General features: G+C 36.4%; 1 long non-coding RNA gene across 1 annotated transcript; it reads right to left on the reverse strand.

The window, feature by feature from the left end:
* Positions 1 to 235: 235 nt before the first annotated feature.
* LOC141380657 (uncharacterized) lies at positions 236 to 4,687 on the reverse strand. The gene is made up of 2 exons (XR_015523277.1): positions 4,545 to 4,687; positions 236 to 2,003 (listed from the first exon to the last, which is right to left on the reverse strand). It is a non-coding gene; the product is annotated as an uncharacterized LOC141380657 (long non-coding RNA).
* Positions 4,688 to 19,323: the final 14,636 nt, after the last annotated feature.

Below are 19,323 nucleotides of genomic sequence, written 5' to 3' on the forward strand. Positions count from 1 at the left end.
CTGGATCTGGTTTTATCACATTCTGAATTGAACGTTGAAAATGAGCTTTTCAGAGCCAGCAGAGGTCAAAATAAGCAGTAATGCAAACTCAGTCATAGACATAGATTTTCACTTGCAACTTTCTTAAACATATTTGACAGTGCATGAAATGTTGTCTGTAAGATTTCCCCTATATTAGGCACCAGATTCAGCAAAGTTCAGCAGGTCGACCCGGAGACATGAGAAGAGACCAAACTGTAGTTAGAATGGTTTATTCTGCAAGCCTGACAACACAGGATGGACAGGGATATTTATACACAGGGGCTGATAGCAGAAAGGCACTCCAAATATGGGCTAGTCATACAGCATTTTGTCTTAACATGAATCAGCATATTTCATATCTGAGCATAGTGGAATTTTCCAGCGTGGGTGAAGCTGCGAAATGAAACCAGACCATGGTCTCATATTTTTAACACCTGCAAGACTGAAACCAGACCATGGCCTCATATTTCTGACATATACACACATATACACACAACCACAAGCACTTCTGCACGTAGCTGCAAGCACACTAAAAAAGAGACAGAATGTTCTCTCAGTCCCCTCTTTTAGGCCAAAGGCCTAACGCAGAGGAATCTTATCATACCGTTGACCCATCATACTGTCCATTGTAGCATAGATTCGATTCATTAAACATTGCAAGAGAAAAGGACCACAACAACAAATAAGAAGGAAAATAATACATACAGGAATTATCATAGTAAGGAAAGGAGTCACCCAGCCGAACAGACCCATCATCCAACCCCATGTGGTGTCTGGGACATAATCAGAAGTCATAGCAATTTTTAACCCTTGGAGAGTAGACATAGCAGTACTCATTTACATACCCCCCCCTGGGATGCTGTTAGGAGATCTAGAGCCATTCTATTTTGCAAAACCATGGTACGTAGATTACCCAGCTCCTTATTCTGGGCCTCATTAATTATTTTTGAGGCATTCAGGAATAGGCCCATGCGATAGTCCAGGGTCTCAATTCTTAGTAGAGCTTTTCCCACACCTATTTGCGGAAATAGAGCCAATACCACTTTACTACCAGTGGTCCATAATTTGAAATCCTCGGGCACGTCAGTACCCCATACAGAGTCATGGGGCTTCATTTCAGGGACACTGCGTTTAACTCTTTGCTGCGCTGACAGGACCTGGGCTGTCACAATAAAGGTGTGATCAGTCACATGCACAGGGGCACACTGCCCCGTCCAGTTGGCCGGTAGGGACATGTAGGCGTTTTTTCCACACAACCACCACCCACCCTGGACCACATAAGTGCCGTTTGAGGGTCCTGAGATGTCGACTGGGGCCCCCTCTCCCGAGGAGGCAATTTGTTGACAGTTAACAGTGCTTCCCATGAAATGAGAGCCCATGGTCTGGTTATAACACATAGGGTGTGTAATAGAGTGGTTAATAAAAACCTTGTGGCTAATAGGTGAGGGTTTAGCGTGGCCAAATTTTACCCAAAATAGAGCATCACATGTACCATTTCTAATGCCAATCCGGTATGGATCGTAGTCATCGACAATTATATATGGGTCGTGGTACCCTGATCCTGCAAAACTGGCAAAACATTTAGCAGCTGTTTTATTCATGGGTTTGGCATAAAGAGGGGTTTGTTTGGCTGAATGAGGCATAACAGAACATACATAACAACCAGATACATTATATGATCTAGCTAAAACCTTCACTTATTGATACCACATATTAGTTCCAATAGGATTGTCAGCCCCATCCTCTGCCCATCCAAATTCATGATCATGTGTCCAGCGTTTCAGCCTGGCTGGATCAACTTGTACAACAAGAAAGAGAAACAGTCCAATTGTCCGCAGCAAAAGGAAGTCATGCTGACCCTTGCCTTAAGGTAGACAGTGCTACGTGTTTAGCTCCCATCTGTCTCCCAAACGCAATTGTGCAGCTGTAGAGGTGAATTGCAGCTGTAGAGGTGTCGTCTGTGCTGAGGGGGCCCCCAAAATCTGTAAAACAAAGAGAGTCTGCAGACAGATTATCATAGTACAAAACTTATACATTTTTATTATTCAATAGGTGCTCATTTTATCCTGGTTGGATGGATCCACTGTGGAGAAGAGGAGGTTAAAACGGCGGTTCTGGTTACAGCCACGACATCCGTTGGGGGGCCATATTTGGGGTCCCCCAGTTCTGTGCTCATTTTATTGAACTGTCTAATCATTACTCTGTCACCAACCTTAAAGGGGTGTGTTGGGTCTACCGGCATCGGGGCTGAACCAGAATGTATGTTAGTCCAGTATGCATGCAATGTTGTTAGTAGCTGTTGTGCACATTCACTCATATGGATATCCAAAGAACCGTCACCCAGTGTGGTACCCCTTTGCCTCCATGGTGAGGGAAAGGGTCGTCCCATCACAGTCTCATAAGGAGAGAGACCGTGAAGACTTTTGTGAGGAAACATCCTCATGTCTGCTAAAACGAGAGGTAGCAAGGCGAGCCAATTTGAGTGCCCTGCATGTTGCATAGCCTTTCTTAATTTGTCCTTGATGGTCCTATTAGTTCGTTCTACTATGCCAGATGATTGTGGATGATAGGGAATATGTAGCTGCCAATTAATTTGGAGTTCTTTAGCTAGATTTTGTATTACTTTCGCAGTAAATGAGGTTCCCTTATCTGAGTCTATGGCACATGGTATACCATATCTTGGAATGATTTCTCTTGTCAAACATCTGACAAGTGTATTAGCATCTTCCTTACTGCATGGGAAGGCTTCAACCCATTTTGAAAATTTGTCCACAAAAACCAGTAAATATTTATTAGGACCCCTCTTTGGCAGATGTGTGAAATCTACCTGCCATTCCTGAAAAGGTGTTTCAGGAAGGGGCAATTGTTGATGTTTAGCTTGAGGTTTAGTGATATTATTTTGAGCACATATCAAACATCTATCTAGCGTGTTATTGACATGGTGCTGTAAATTATTGATGCATAAAAAGGAACTCATTGTGTCTATTAACTCATTGTGTCTATTAACTCATTGTGTCTATTAACTCATTGTGTCTATTACCCCTCTTCGGCCGCGGTGTGTAACACCGTGAAACTCGCGGACGAGAAAAGGTGCACAGGATGATGGCAGGCATAAACGGCCTTTGCCATCTAGCATTATTCCATTAGGATCAGTCGTGGCGTCACATTCAGACCAGTAAGTGTGGTACTAAGTATTTAGTAAGCTGCTGTTTTAGATTTGTCAGGAGCTCCTCCTGATCATCTTTCCACGCGAGGCGTGTTTTTATACGAGTATGTGTCTTTTTATCATCTGTTTCTTCCTTAACAGTTTCTGTTTGTACTATATCAAGCTTGGGATCAAGAGCAGGTATTTTTGTTGTTATTTCGTCATCGTCATAGGACGAACCCATTTTGGTTTGAAGGATAAATCGATAATCTGCCCCAATTAGTTGGCAGTGACGCGAGCTGCGCAACAGCATGTCTACAAATTGCAGTGGTTTGTCCACTTCGGGCAGAAGAGATATGAGATCCTTCAGAACAGAGGGTGAGGGCGGAATTATCTCTATCCCTCGTGGTTTAGCAACCCATACCGCAGCCACATTAGAGGCTGAAGTAGTGCCCTCCGTGCTGTCGGAGGGGTCTGGTTTAGTTTTAATCATTTCTGTCAGAGACGGATAAATAGAAGGCACTGCAGGAGGAGCGCTGGCAGAGCATGAGATAGATTGCGAAGGCCCCGTATAAGGGGGTGGTGACGTCATGGTGGTTTTAGCAGCTGCAAGAGAGCCTCTCTTATCTGCCGTAAGGGCAGTATTACTTCTGCTTTTAGGTTTGGGGACAGATTTCAAAATTTTTTCAAAATTTAGGTGTAAAAATGCCTTTTTTTTTTCTTTTTTTTTTTATCCCTCCATATGGAGCTCATTTTATACCATGTGTCATATCCATTCATCATATATTGGTCATTCCATTCTGGATCCCCATATCAATTTGTAAGCTAACTGAAGGAAACCTGGGTCAAATGTTCCTTCCCTAGGAAAGTCTCTCCATTGAGATTGTCCCTCTGTCCACCCAGCTAAATTGGACAGCCAGGGTTCAGTGTAAAATCCCCACCCACATCTATCCATCCATTGCTTTGGACTCTCACTGGGTTCTGGTTTTGGATATCCTTGTCCCATATTGCTGAAGCTGGTGCGTAATACTTATTTACTAAAATTTATTAAACCCCTGATTTGTGGAACCCAAATTTAATCGGGTACAACAACACAAATCCTTCTGTGCAATTTACTGTTTGAAGTAAACTTGACAGGATAACCAGTGTCGAATTAAGAAATTTTCCTGATTTGTGGAACCCAAATTTAATCGGGTACGACAACACAAATCCTTCTGCGCAACTTACTACCGCATAAGTAAGTGACAGGATACTCTGTGCCAGTAACACAGACGTCAGCTGCTTGTGGAACCCAAATTTAATCGGGTACAACAACACAAGTCTTACACAATCCCCTGAGATACACCGGAACAGGCAGTGTGAATAAAAATTCTCTTACCTGATCAGATGTATCCCGGACGAGCCCCCAGATCTGTAAGATTTCCCCTATATTAGGCACCAGATTCAGCAAAGTTCAGCAGGTCGACCCGGAGACATGAGAAGAGACCAAACTGTAGTTAGAATGGTTTATTCTGCAAGCCTGACAACACAGGATGGACAGGGATATTTATACACAGGGGCTGATAGCAGAAAGGCACTCCAAATATGGGCTAGTCATACAGCATTTTGTCTTAACATGAATCAGCATATTTCATATCTGAGCATAGTGGAATTTTCCAGCGTGGGTGAAGCTGCGAAATGAAACCAGACCATGGTCTCATATTTTTAACACCTGCAAGACTGAAACCAGACCATGGCCTCATATTTCTGACATATACACACATATACACAAAACCACAAGCACTTCTGCACGTAGCTGCAAGCACACTAAAAAAGAGACAGAATGTTCTCTCATTGTCTAAATTAAAAAAAAAATGCTTTTTAGTGGCTGGATCTGGTTTTATCACATTCTGAATTGAACGTTGAAAATGAGCTTTTCAGAGCCAGCAGAGGTCAAAATAAGCAGTAATGCAAACTCAGTCATAGACATAGATTTTCACTTGCAACTTGCTTTAACATGTTTAACAGTGCATGAAATGTTGTCTAAAACAAAAAGAAAATGCTTTTTTAGTGGCTGGATCTGGTTTTATCACATTCTGAATTGAACGTTGAAAATGAGCTTTTCAGAGCCAGCAGAGGTCAAAATAAGCAGTAATGCAAACTCAGTCATAGACATAGATTTTCACTTGCAATTTGCTTTAACATGTTTAACAGTGCATGAAATGTTGTCTAAAACAAAAAGTTTGATGCATTTTAGTAGCTGGATCTGGTTTTATCACATTCTGAATTGAACGTTGAAAATGAGCTTTTCAGAGCCAGCAGAGGTCAAAATAAGCAGTAAAGCAAACTCAGTCATATACATAGATTTTTACTTGCAACTTGCTTTAACATGTTTAACAGTGCATGAAATGTTGTCTAAAACAAAAAGTTTGATGCATTTTAGTAGCTGGATCTGGTTTTATCACATTCTGAATTGAACGTTGAAAATGAGCTTTTCAGAGCCAGCAGAGGTCAAAATAAGCAGTAATGCAAACTCAGTCATAGACATAGATTTTCACTTGCAACTTGCTTTAACATATTTAACAGTGCATGAATTGTTGTCTAAAACAAAAAGAAAATGCCTTTTAGTGGCTGGATCTGGTTTTATCACATTCTGAATTGAACGTTGAAAATGAGCTTTTCAGAGCCAGCAGAGGTCAAAATAAGCAGTAATGCAAACTCAGTCATAGACATAGATTTTCACTTGCAACTTGCTTTAACATGTTTAACAGTGCATGAAATGTTGTCTAAAACAAAAAGAATGATGCATTTTAGTAGCTGGATCTGGTTTTATCACATTCTGAATTGAACGTTGAAAATGAGCTTTTCAGAGCCAGCAGAGGTCAAAATAAGCAGTAATGCAAACTCAGTCATAGACATAGATTTTCACTTGCAACTTGCTTTAACATGTTTAACAATGCATGAAATATTGTCTAAAACAAAAAGAATGATGCATTTTAGTAGCTGGATCTGGTTTTATCACATTCTGAATTGAACGTTGAAAATGAGCTTTTCAGAGCCAGCAGAGGTCAAAATAAGCAGTAATGCAAACTCAGTCAGACATAGATTTTCACTTGCAACTTTCTTAAACATATTTAACAGTGCATGAATTGTTGTCTAAAACAAAAAGAAAATGCCTTTTAGTGGCTGGATCTGGTTTTATCACATTCTGAATTGAACGTTGAAAATGAGCTTTTCAGAGCCAGCAGAGGTCAAAATAAGCAGTAATGCAAACTCAGTCATAGACATAGATTTTCACTTGCAACTTGCTTTAACATGTTTAACAGTGCATGAAATGTTGTCTAAAACAAAAAGTTTGATGCAATTTAGTAGCTGGATCTGGTTTTATCACATTCTGAATTGAACATTGAAAATGAGCTTTTCAGAGCCAGCAGAGGTCAAAATAAGCAGTAATGCAAACTCAGTCATATACATAGATTTTCACTTGCAACTTGCTTTAACATGTTTAACAGTGCATGAAATGTTGTCTAAAACAAAAAGTTTGATGCATTTTAGTAGCTGGATCTGGTTTTATCACATTCTGAATTGAACGTTGAAAATGAGCTTTTCAGAGCCAGCAGAGGTCAAAATAAGCAGTAATGCAAACTCAGTCATAGACATAGATTTTCACTTGCAACTTGCTTTAACATGTTTAACAATGCATGAAATATTGTCTAAAACAAAAAGAATGATGCATTTTAGTAGCTGGATCTGGTTTTATCACATTCTGAATTGAACGTTGAAAATGAGCTTTTCAGAGCCAGCAGAGGTCAAAATAAGCAGTAATGCAAACTCAGTCAGACATAGATTTTCACTTGCAACTTTCTTAAACATATTTAACAGTGCATGAATTGTTGTCTAAAACAAAAAGAAAATGCCTTTTAGTGGCTGGATCTGGTTTTATCACATTCTGAATTGAACGTTGAAAATGAGCTTTTCAGAGCCAGCAGAGGTCAAAATAAGCAGTAATGCAAACTCAGTCATAGACATAGATTTTCACTTGCAACTTGCTTTAACATGTTTAACAATGCATGAAATATTGTCTAAAACAAAAAGAATGATGCATTTTAGTAGCTGGATCTGGTTTTATCACATTCTGAATTGAACGTTGAAAATGAGCTTTTCAGAGCCAGCAGAGGTCAAAATAAGCAGTAATGCAAACTCAGTCATATACATAGATTTTCACTTGCAACTTGCTTTAACATGTTTAACAGTGCATGAAATGTTGTCTAAAACAAAAAGTTTGATGCATTTTAGTAGCTGGATCTGGTTTTATCACATTCTGAATTGAACGTTGAAAATGAGCTGTTCTCAGCCAGCAGAGGTCAAAATAAGCAGTAATGCAAACTCAGTCAGAGACATAGATTTTCACTTGCAACTTGCTTTAACATGTTTAACAGTGCATGAAATGTTGTCTAAAACAAAAAGAAATTGCTTTTTAGTGGCTGGATCTGGTTTTATCACATTCTGAATTGAACGTTGAAAATGAGCTTTTCAGAGCCAGCAGAGGTCAAAATAAGCAGTAATGCAAACTCAGTCATAGACATAGATTTTCACTTGCAACTTTCTTAAACATATTTGACAGTGCATGAAATGTTGTCTAAATTAAAAAAAAAAATGCTTTTTAGTGGCTGGATCTGGTTTTATCACATTCTGAATTGAACATTGAAAATGAGCTTTTCAGAGCCAGCAGAGGTCAAAATAAGCAGTAATGCAAACTCAGTCATAGACATAGATTTTCACTTGCAACTTGCTTTAACATGTTTAACTGTGCATGAAATGTTGTCTAAAACAAAAAGAATGATGCATTTTAGTAGCTGGATCTGGTTTTATCACATTCTGAATTGAACGATGAAAATGAGCTTTTCAGAGCCAGCAGAGGTCAGAATAAGCAGTAATGCAAACTCAGTCATAGACATAGATTTCCACTTGCAACTTGCTTTAACATGTTTAACAGTGCATGAAATGTTGTCTAAAACAAAAAGAAAATGCTTTATAGTGGCTGGATCTGGTTTTATCACATTCTGAATTGAACGTTGAAAATGAGCTTTTCAGAGCCAGCAGAGGTCAAAATAAGCAGTAATGCAAACTCAGTCATAGACATAGATTTTCACTTGCAACTTGCTTTATCATGTTTAACAGTGCATGAAATGTTGTCTAAAACAAAAAGTTTGATGCATTTTAGTAGCTGGATCTGGTTTTATCACATTCTGAATTGAACGTTAAAAATTGAGCTTTTCAGAGCCAGCAGAGGTCAAAATAAGCAGTAATGCAAACTCAGTCATAGACATAGATTTTCACTTGCAACTTGCTTTAACATTTTTAACAATGCATGAAATATTGTCTAAAACAAAAAGAATGATGTATTTTAGTAGCTGGATCTGGTTTTATCACATTCTGAATTGAACGTTGAAAATGAGCTTTTCAGAGCCAGCAGAGGTCAAAATAAGCAGTAATGCAAACTCAGTCATAGACATAGATTTTCACTTGCAACTTACTTTAACATGTTTAACAATGCATGAAATATTGTCTAAAACAAAAAGAATGATGTATTTTAGTAGCTGGATCTGGTTTTATCACATTCTGAATTGAATGTTGAAAATGAGCTTTTCAGAGCCAGCAGTGGTCAAAATAAGCAGTAATGCAAACTCAGTCATAGACATAGATTTTCACTTGCAACTTTCTTAAACATATTTAACAGTGCATGAATTGTTGTCTAAAACAAAAAGAATGATGCATTTTAGTAGCTGGATCTGGTTTTATCACATTCTGAATTGAACGATGAAAATGAGCTTTTCAGAGCCAGCAGAGGTCAGAATAAGCAGTAATGCAAACTCAGTCATAGACATAGATTTCCACTTGCAACTTGCTTTAACATGTTTAACAGTGCATGAAATGTTGTCTAAAACAAAAAGAAAATGCTTTATAGTGGCTGGATCTGGTTTTATCACATTCTGAATTGAACGTTGAAAATGAGCTTTTCAGAGCCAGCAGAGGTCAAAATAAGCAGTAATGCAAACTCAGTCATAGACATAGATTTTCACTTGCAACTTGCTTTATCATGTTTAACAGTGCATGAAATGTTGTCTAAAACAAAAAGTTTGATGCATTTTAGTAGCTGGATCTGGTTTTATCACATTCTGAATTGAACGTTGAAAATGAGCTTTTCAGAGCCAGCAGAGGTCAAAATAAGCAGTAATGCAAACTCAGTCATAGACATAGATTTTCACTTGCAACTTGCTTTAACATGTTTAACAGTGCATGAAATGTTGTCTAAAACAAAAAGAATGATGCATTTTAGTAGCTGGATCTGGTTTTATCACATTCTGAATTGAACGTTGAAAATGAGCTTTTCAGAGCCAGCAGAGGTCAAAATAAGCAGTAAAGCAAACTCAGTCATATACATAGATTTTCACTTGCAACTTGCTTTAACATGTTTAACAGTGCATGAAATGTTGTCTAAAACAAAAAGTTTGATGCATTTTAGTAGCTGGATCTGGTTTTATCACATTCTGACTTGAACGTTGAAAATGAGCTTTTCAGAGCCAGCAGAGGTCAAAATAAGCAGTAATGCAAACTCAGTCATAGACATAGATTTTCACTTGCAACTTGCTTTAACATGTTTAACAGTGCATGAAATGTTGTCTAAAACAAAAAGAATGATGCATTTTAGTAGCTGGATCTGGTTTTATCACATTCTGAATTGAACGTTGAAAATGAGCTTTTCAGAGCCAGCAGAGGTCAAAATAAGCAGTAATGCAAACTCAGTCAGACATAGATTTTCACTTGCAACTTTCTTAAACATATTTAACAGTGCATGAATTGTTGTCTAAAACAAAAAGAAAATGCCTTTTAGTGGCTGGATCTGGTTTTATCACATTCTGAATTGAACGTTGAAAATGAGCTTTTCAGAGCCAGCAGAGGTCAAAATAAGCAGTAATGCAAACTCAGTCATAGACATAGATTTTCACTTGCAACTTGCTTTAACATGTTTAACAATGCATGAAATATTGTCTAAAACAAAAAGAATGATGCATTTTAGTAGCTGGATCTGGTTTTATCACATTCTGAATTGAACGTTGAAAATGAGCTTTTCAGAGCCAGCAGTGGTCAAAATAAGCAGTAATGCAAACTCAGTCATAGACATAGATTTTCACTTGCAACTTTCTTAAACATATTTAACAGTGCATGAATTGTTGTCTAAAACAAAAAGAAAATGCTTTTTAGTGGCTGGATCTGGTTTTATCACATTCTGAATTGAACGTTGAAAATGATGCATTTAAGTAGCTGGATCTGGTTTTATCACATTCTGAATTGAACGTTGAAAATGAGCTTTTCAGAGCCAGCAGAGGTCAAAATAAGCAGTAATGCAAACTCAGTCATAGACATAGATTTTCACTTGCAACTTGCTTTAACATGTTTAACAATGCATGAAATATTGTCTAAAACAAAAAGAATGATGCATTTTAGTAGCTGGATCTGGTTTTATCACATTCTGAATTGAACGTTGAAAATGAGCTTTTCAGAGCCAGCAGAGGTCAAAATAAGCAGTAATGCAAACTCAGTCAGACATAGATTTTCACTTGCAACTTGCTTTAACATGTTTAACAGTGCATGAAATGTTGTCTAAAACAAAAAGTTTGATGCATTTTAGTAGCTGGATCTGGTTTTATCACATTCTGACTTGAACGTTGAAAATGAGCTTTTCAGAGCCAGCAGAGGTCAAAATAAGCAGTAATGCAAACTCAGTCATAGACATAGATTTTCACTTGCAACTTGCTTTAACATGTTTAACAGTGCATGAAATGTTGTCTAAAACAAAAAGAATGATGCATTTTAGTAGCTGGATCTGGTTTTATCACATTCTGAATTGAACGTTGAAAATGAGCTTTTCAGAGCCAGCAGAGGTCAAAATAAGCAGTAATGCAAACTCAGTCAGACATAGATTTTCACTTGCAACTTTCTTAAACATATTTAACAGTGCATGAATTGTTGTCTAAAACAAAAAGAAAATGCCTTTTAGTGGCTGGATCTGGTTTTATCACATTCTGAATTGAACGTTGAAAATGAGCTTTTCAGAGCCAGCAGAGGTCAAAATAAGCAGTAATGCAAACTCAGTCATAGACATAGATTTTCACTTGCAACTTGCTTTAACATGTTTAACAGTGCATGAAATGTTGTCTAAAACAAAAAGAATGATGCATTTAAGTAGCTGGATCTGGTTTTATCACATTCTGAATTGAACGTTGAAAATGAGCTTTTCAGAGCCAGCAGAGGTCAAAATAAGCAGTAATGCAAACTCAGTCATAGACATAGATTTTCACTTGCAACTTGCTTTAACATGTTTAACAGTGCATGAAATATTGTCTAAAACAAAAAGAATGATGCATTTTAGTAGCTGGATCTGGTTTTATCACATTCTGACTTGAACGTTGAAAATGAGCTTTTCAGAGCCAGCAGAGGTCAAAATAAGCAGTAATGCAAACTCAGTCATAGACATAGATTTTCACTTGCAACTTGCTTTAACATTTTTAACAGTGCATGAAATGTTGTCTAAAACAAAAAGAATGATGCATTTTAGTAGCTGGATCTGGTTTTATCACATTCTGAATTGAACGTTGAAAATGAGCTTTTCAGAGCCAGCAGAGGTCAAAATAAGCAGTAATGCAAACTCAGTCAGACATAGATTTTCACTTGCAACTTTCTTAAACATATTTAACAGTGCATGAATTGTTGTCTAAAACAAAAAGAAAATGCCTTTTAGTGGCTGGATCTGGTTTTATCACATTCTGAATTGAACGTTGAAAATGAGCTTTTCAGAGCCAGCAGAGGTCAAAATAAGCAGTAATGCAAACTCAGTCATAGACATAGATTTTCACTTGCAACTTGCTTTAACATGTTTAACAATGCATGAAATATTGTCTAAAACAAAAAGAATGATGCATTTTAGTAGCTGGATCTGGTTTTATCACATTCTGAATTGAACGTTGAAAATGAGCTTTTCAGAGCCAGCAGTGGTCAAAATAAGCAGTAATGCAAACTCAGTCATAGACATAGATTTTCACTTGCAACTTTCTTAAACATATTTAACAGTGCATGAATTGTTGTCTAAAACAAAAAGAAAATGCTTTTTAGTGGCTGGATCTGGTTTTATCACATTCTGAATTGAACGTTGAAAATGATGCATTTAAGTAGCTGGATCTGGTTTTATCACATTCTGAATTGAACGTTGAAAATGAGCTTTTCAGAGCCAGCAGAGGTCAAAATAAGCAGTAATGCAAACTCAGTCATAGACATAGATTTTCACTTGCAACTTGCTTTAACATGTTTAACAATGCATGAAATATTGTCTAAAACAAAAAGAATGATGCATTTTAGTAGCTGGATCTGGTTTTATCACATTCTGAATTGAACGTTGAAAATGAGCTTTTCAGAGCCAGCAGAGGTCAAAATAAGCAGTAATGCAAACTCAGTCAGACATAGATTTTCACTTGCAACTTGCTTTAACATGTTTAACAGTGCATGAAATGTTGTCTAAAACAAAAAGTTTGATGCATTTTAGTAGCTGGATCTGGTTTTATCACATTCTGAATTGAACGTTGAAAATGAGCTTTTCAGAGCCAGCAGAGGTCAAAATAAGCAGTAATGCAAACTCAGTCATAGACATAGATTTTCACTTGCAACTTGCTTTAACATGTTTAACAGTGCATGAAATGTTGTCTAAAACAAAAAGAATGATGCATTTTAGTAGCTGGATCTGGTTTTATCACATTCTGAATTGAACGTTGAAAATGAGCTTTTCAGAGCCAGCAGAGGTCAAAATAAGCAGTAATGCAAACTCAGTCAGACATAGATTTTCACTTGCAACTTTCTTAAACATATTTAACAGTGCATGAATTGTTGTCTAAAACAAAAAGAAAATGCCTTTTAGTGGCTGGATCTGGTTTTATCACATTCTGAATTGAACGTTGAAAATGAGCTTTTCAGAGCCAGCAGAGGTCAAAATAAGCAGTAATGCAAACTCAGTCATAGACATAGATTTTCACTTGCAACTTGCTTTAACATGTTTAACAGTGCATGAAATGTTGTCTAAAACAAAAAGAATGATGCATTTAAGTAGCTGGATCTGGTTTTATCACATTCTGAATTGAACGTTGAAAATGAGCTTTTCAGAGCCAGCAGAGGTCAAAATAAGCAGTAATGCAAACTCAGTCATAGACATAGATTTTCACTTGCAACTTGCTTTAACATGTTTAACAATGCATGAAATATTGTCTAAAACAAAAAGAATGATGCATTTTAGTAGCTGGATCTGGTTTTATCACATTCTGAATTGAACGTTGAAAATGAGCTTTTCAGAGCCAGCAGAGGTCAAAATAAGCAGTAATGCAAACTCAGTCAGACATAGATTTTCACTTGCAACTTTCTTAAACATATTTAACAGTGCATGAATTGTTGTCTAAAACAAAAAGAAAATGCCTTTTAGTGGCTGGATCTGGTTTTATCACATTCTGAATTGAACGTTGAAAATGAGCTTTTCAGAGCCAGCAGAGGTCAAAATAAGCAGTAATGCAAACTCAGTCATAGACATAGATTTTCACTTGCAACTTGCTTTAACATGTTTAACAGTGCATGAAATGTTGTCTAAAACAAAAAGTTTGATCCATTTTAGTAGCTGGATCTGGTTTTATCACATTCTGAATTGAATGTTGAAAATGAGCTTTTCAGAGCCAGCAGAGGTCAAAATAAGCAGTAATGCAAACTCAGTCATATACATAGATTTTCACTTGCAACTTGCTTTAACATGTTTAACAGTGCATGAAATGTTGTCTAAAACAAAAAGTTTGATGCATTTTAGTAGCTGGATCTGGTTTTATCACATTCTGAATTGAACGTTGAAAATGAGCTGTTCTCAGCCAGCAGAGGTCAAAATAAGCAGTAATGCAAACTCAGTCAGAGACATAGATTTTCACTTGCAACTTGCTTTAACATGTTTAACAGTGCATGAAATGTTGTCTAAAACAAAAAGAAATTGCTTTTTAGTGGCTGGATCTGGTTTTATCACATTCTGAATTGAACGTTGAAAATGAGCTTTTCAGAGCCAGCAGAGGTCAAAATAAGCAGTAATGCAAACTCAGTCATAGACATAGATTTTCACTTGCAACTTTCTTAAACATATTTGACAGTGCATGAAATGTTGTCTAAATTAAAAAAAAATGCTTTTTAGTGGCTGGATCTGGTTTTATCACATTCTGAATTGAACATTGAAAATGAGCTTTTCAGAGCCAGCAGAGGTCAAAATAAGCAGTAATGCAAACTCAGTCATAGACATAGATTTTCACTTGCAACTTGCTTTAACATGTTTAACAGTGCATGAAATGTTGTCTAAAACAAAAAGAAAATGCTTTATAGTGGCTGGATCTGGTTTTATCACATTCTGAATTGAACGTTGAAAATGAGCTTTTCAGAGCCAGCAGAGGTCAAAATAAGCAGTTATGCAAACTCAGTCATAGACATAGATTTCCACTTGCAACTTGCTTTAACATGTTTAACAGTGCATGAAATGTTGTCTAAAACAAAAAGAATGATGCATTTTAGTAGCTGTATCTGGTTTTATCACATTCTGAATTGAACGTTGAAAATGAGCTTTTCAGAGCCAGCAGAGGTCAAAATAAGCAGTAATGCAAACTCAGTCAGACATAGATTTTCACTTGCAACTTTCTTAAACATATTTAACAGTGCATGAATTGTTGTCTAAAACAAAAAGAAAATGCCTTTTAGTGGCTGGATCTGGTTTTATCACATTCTGAATTGAACGTTGAAAATGAGCTTTTCAGAGCCAGCAGAGGTCAAAATAAGCAGTAATGCAAACTCAGTCATAGACATAGATTTTCACTTGCAACTTGCTTTAACATGTTTAACAGTGCATGAAATGTTGTCTAAAACAAAAAGAATGATGCATTTAAGTAGCTGGATCTGGTTTTATCACATTCTGAATTGAATGTTGAAAATGAGCTTTTCAGAGCCATCAGAGGTCAAAATAAGCAGTAATGCAAACTCAGTCATAGACATAGATTTTCACTTGCAACTTGCTTTAACATGTTTAACAATGCATGAAATATTGTATAAAACAAAAAGAATGATGCATTTTAGTAGCTGGATCTGGTTTTATCACATTCTGAATTGAACGTTGAAAATGAGCTTTTCAGAGCCAGCAGAGGTCAAAATAAGCAGTAATGCAAACTCAGTCAGACATAGATTTTCACTTGCAACTTTCTTAAACATATTTAACAGTGCATGAATTGTTGTCTAAAACAAAAAGAAAATGCCTTTTAGTGGCTGGATCTGGTTTTATCACATTCTGAATTGAACGTTGAAAATGAGCTTTTCAGAGCCAGCAGAGGTCAAAATAAGCAGTAATGCAAACTCAGTCATAGACATAGATTTTCACTTGCAACTTGCTTTAACATGTTTAACAATGCATGAAATATTGTCTAAAACAAAAAGAATGATGCATTTTAGTAGCTGGATCTGGTTTTATCACATTCTGAATTGAACGTTGAAAATGAGCTTTTCAGAGCCAGCAGTGGTCAAAATAAGCAGTAATGCAAACTCAGTCATAGACATAGATTTTCACTTGCAACTTTCTTAAACATATTTAACAGTGCATGAATTGTTGTCTAAAACAAAAAGAAAATGCTTTTTAGTGGCTGGATCTGGTTTTATCACATTCTGAATTGAACGTTGAAAATGATGCATTTAAGTAGCTGGATCTGGTTTTATCACATTCTGACTTGAACGTTGAAAATGAGCTTTTCAGAGCCAGCAGAGGTCAAAATAAGCAGTAATGCAAATTCAGTCATAGACATAGATTTTCACTTGCAACTTGCTTTAACATGTTTAACAGTGCATGAAATGTTGTCTAAAACAAAAAGAATGATGCATTTTAGTAGCTGGATCTGGTTTTATCACATTCTGAATTGAACGTTGAAAATGAGCTTTTCAGAGCCAGCAGAGGTCAAAATAAGCAGTAATGCAAACTCAGTCAGACATAGATTTTCACTTGCAACTTTCTTAAACATATTTAACAGTGCATGAATTGTTGTCTAAAACAAAAAGAAAATGCCTTTTAGTGGCTGGATCTGGTTTTATCACATTCTGAATTGAACGTTGAAAATGAGCTTTTCAGAGCCAGCAGAGGTCAAAATAAGCAGTAATGCAAACTCAGTCATAGACATAGATTTTCACTTGCAACTTGCTTTAACATGTTTAACAGTGCATGAAATGTTGTCCAAAACAAAAAGAATGATGCATTTAAGTAGCTGGATCTGGTTTTATCACATTCTGAATTGAACGTTGAAAATGAGCTTTTCAGAGCCAGCAGAGGTCAAAATAAGCAGTAATGCAAACTCAGTCATAGACATAGATTTTCACTTGCAACTTGCTTTAACATGTTTAACAATGCATGAAATATTGTCTAAAACAAAAAGAATGATGCATTTTAGTAGCTGGATCTGGTTTTATCACATTCTGAATTGAACGTTGAAAATGAGCTTTTCAGAGCCAGCAGAGGTCAAAATAAGCAGTAATGCAAACTCAGTCAGACATAGATTTTCACTTGCAACTTTCTTAAACATATTTAACAGTGCATGAATTGTTGTCTAAAACAAAAAGAAAATGCCTTTTAGTGGCTGGATCTGGTTTTATCACATTCTGAATTGAACGTTGAAAATGAGCTTTTCAGAGCCAGCAGAGGTCAAAATAAGCAGTAATGCAAACTCAGTCATAGACATAGATTTTCACTTGCAACTTGCTTTAACATGTTTAACAGTGCATGAAATGTTGTCTAAAACAAAAAGTTTGATCCATTTTAGTAGCTGGATCTGGTTTTATCACATTCTGAATTGAACGTTGAAAATGAGCTTTTCAGAGCCAGCAGAGGTCAAAATAAGCAGTAATGCAAACTCAGTCATATACATAGATTTTCACTTGCAACTTGCTTTAACATGTTTAACAGTGCATGAAATGTTGTCTAAAACAAAAAGTTTGATGCATTTTAGTAGCTGGATCTGGTTTTATCACATTCTGAATTGAACGTTGAAAATGAGCTGTTCTCAGCCAGCAGAGGTCAAAATAAGCAGTTATGCAAACTCAGTCAGAGACATAGATTTTCACTTGCAACTTGCTTTAACATGTTTAACAGTGCATGAAATGTTGTCTAAAACAAAAAGAAATTGCTTTTTAGTGGCTGGATCTGGTTTTATCACATTCTGAATTGAACGTTGAAAATGAGCTTTTCAGAGCCAGCAGAGGTCAAAATAAGCAGTAATGCAAACTCAGTCATAGACATAGATTTTCACTTGCAACTTTCTTAAACATATTTGACAGTGCATGAAATGTTGTCTAAATTAAAAAAAAAATGCTTTTTAGTGGCTGGATCTGGTTTTATCACATTCTGAATTGAACATTGAAAATGAGCTTTTCAGAGCCAGCAGAGGTCAAAATAAGCAGTAATGCAAACTCAGTCATAGACATAGATTTTCACTTGCAACTTGCTTTAACATGTTTAACAGTGCATGAAATGTTGTCTAAAACAAAAAGAAAATGCTTTATAGTGGCTGGATCTGGTTTTATCACATTCTGAATTGAACGTTGAAAATGAGCTTTTCAGAGCCAGCAGAGGTCAAAATAAGCAGTTATGCAAACTCAGTCATAGACATAGATTTCCACTTGCAACTTGCTTTAACATGTTTAACAGTGCATGAAATGTTGTCTAAAACAAAAAGAATGATGCATTTTAGTAGCTGTATCTGGTTTTATCACATTCTGAATTGAACGTTGAAAATGAGCTTTTCAGAGCCAGCAGAGGTCAAAATAAGCAGTAATGCAAACTCAGTCAGACATAGATTTTCACTTGCAACTTTCTTAAACATATTTAACAGTGCATGAATTGTTGTCTAAAACAAAAAGAAAATGCCTTTTAGTGGCTGGATCTGGTTTTATCACATTCTGAATTGAACGTTGAAAATGAGCTTTTCAGAGCCAGCAGAGGTCAAAATAAGCAGTAATGCAAACTCAGTCATAGACATAGATTTTCACTTGCAACTTGCTTTAACATGTTTAACAGTGCATGAAATGTTGTCTAAAACAAAAAGAATGATGCATTTAAGTAGCTGGATCTGGTTTTATCACATTCTGAATTGAATGTTGAAAATGAGCTTTTCAGAGCCATCAGAGGTCAAAATAAGCAGTAATGCAAACTCAGTCATAGACATAGATTTTCACTTGCAACTTGCTTTAACATGTTTAACAATGCATGAAATATTGTATAAAACAAAAAGAATGATGCATTTTAGTAGCTGGATCTGGTTTTATCACATTCTGAATTGAACGTTGAAAATGAGCTTTTCAGAGCCAGCAGAGGTCAAAATAAGCAGTAATGCAAACTCAGTCAGACATAGATTTTCACTTGCAACTTTCTTAAACATATTTAACAGTGCATGAATTGTTGTCTAAAACAAAAAGAAAATGCCTTTTAGTGGCTGGATCTGGTTTTATCACATTCTGAATTGAACGTTGAAAATGAGCTTTTCAGAGCCAGCAGAGGTCAAAATAAGCAGTAATGCAAACTCAGTCATAGACATAGATTTTCACTTGCAACTTGCTTTAACATGTTTAACAGTGCATGAAATATTGTCTAAAACAAAAAGAATGATGCATTTTAGTAGCTGGATCTGGTTTTATCACATTCTGAATTGAACGTTGAAAATGAGCTTTTCAGAGCCAGCAGTGGTCAAAATAAGCAGTAATGCAAACTCAGTCATAGACATAGATTTTCACTTGCAACTTTCTTAAACATATTTAACAGTGCATGAATTGTTGTCTAAAACAAAAAGAAAATGCTTTTTAGTGGCTGGATCTGGTTTTATCACATTCTGAATTGAACGTTGAAAATGATGCATTTAAGTAGCTGGATCTGGTTTTATCACATTCTGAATTGAACGTTGAAAATGAGCTTTTCAGAGCCAGCAGAGGTCAAAATAAGCAGTAATGCAAACTCAGTCATAGACATAGATTTTCACTTGCAACTTGCTTTAACATGTTTAACAATGCATGAAATATTGTCTAAAACAAAAAGA

The sequence above is a fragment of the Danio rerio genome, chromosome 23, assembly GCF_052040795.2.
Source record: "Danio rerio strain M-AB ecotype USA chromosome 23, GRCz13ab, whole genome shotgun sequence".
NCBI lineage: Eukaryota > Metazoa > Chordata > Actinopteri > Cypriniformes > Danionidae > Danio > Danio rerio.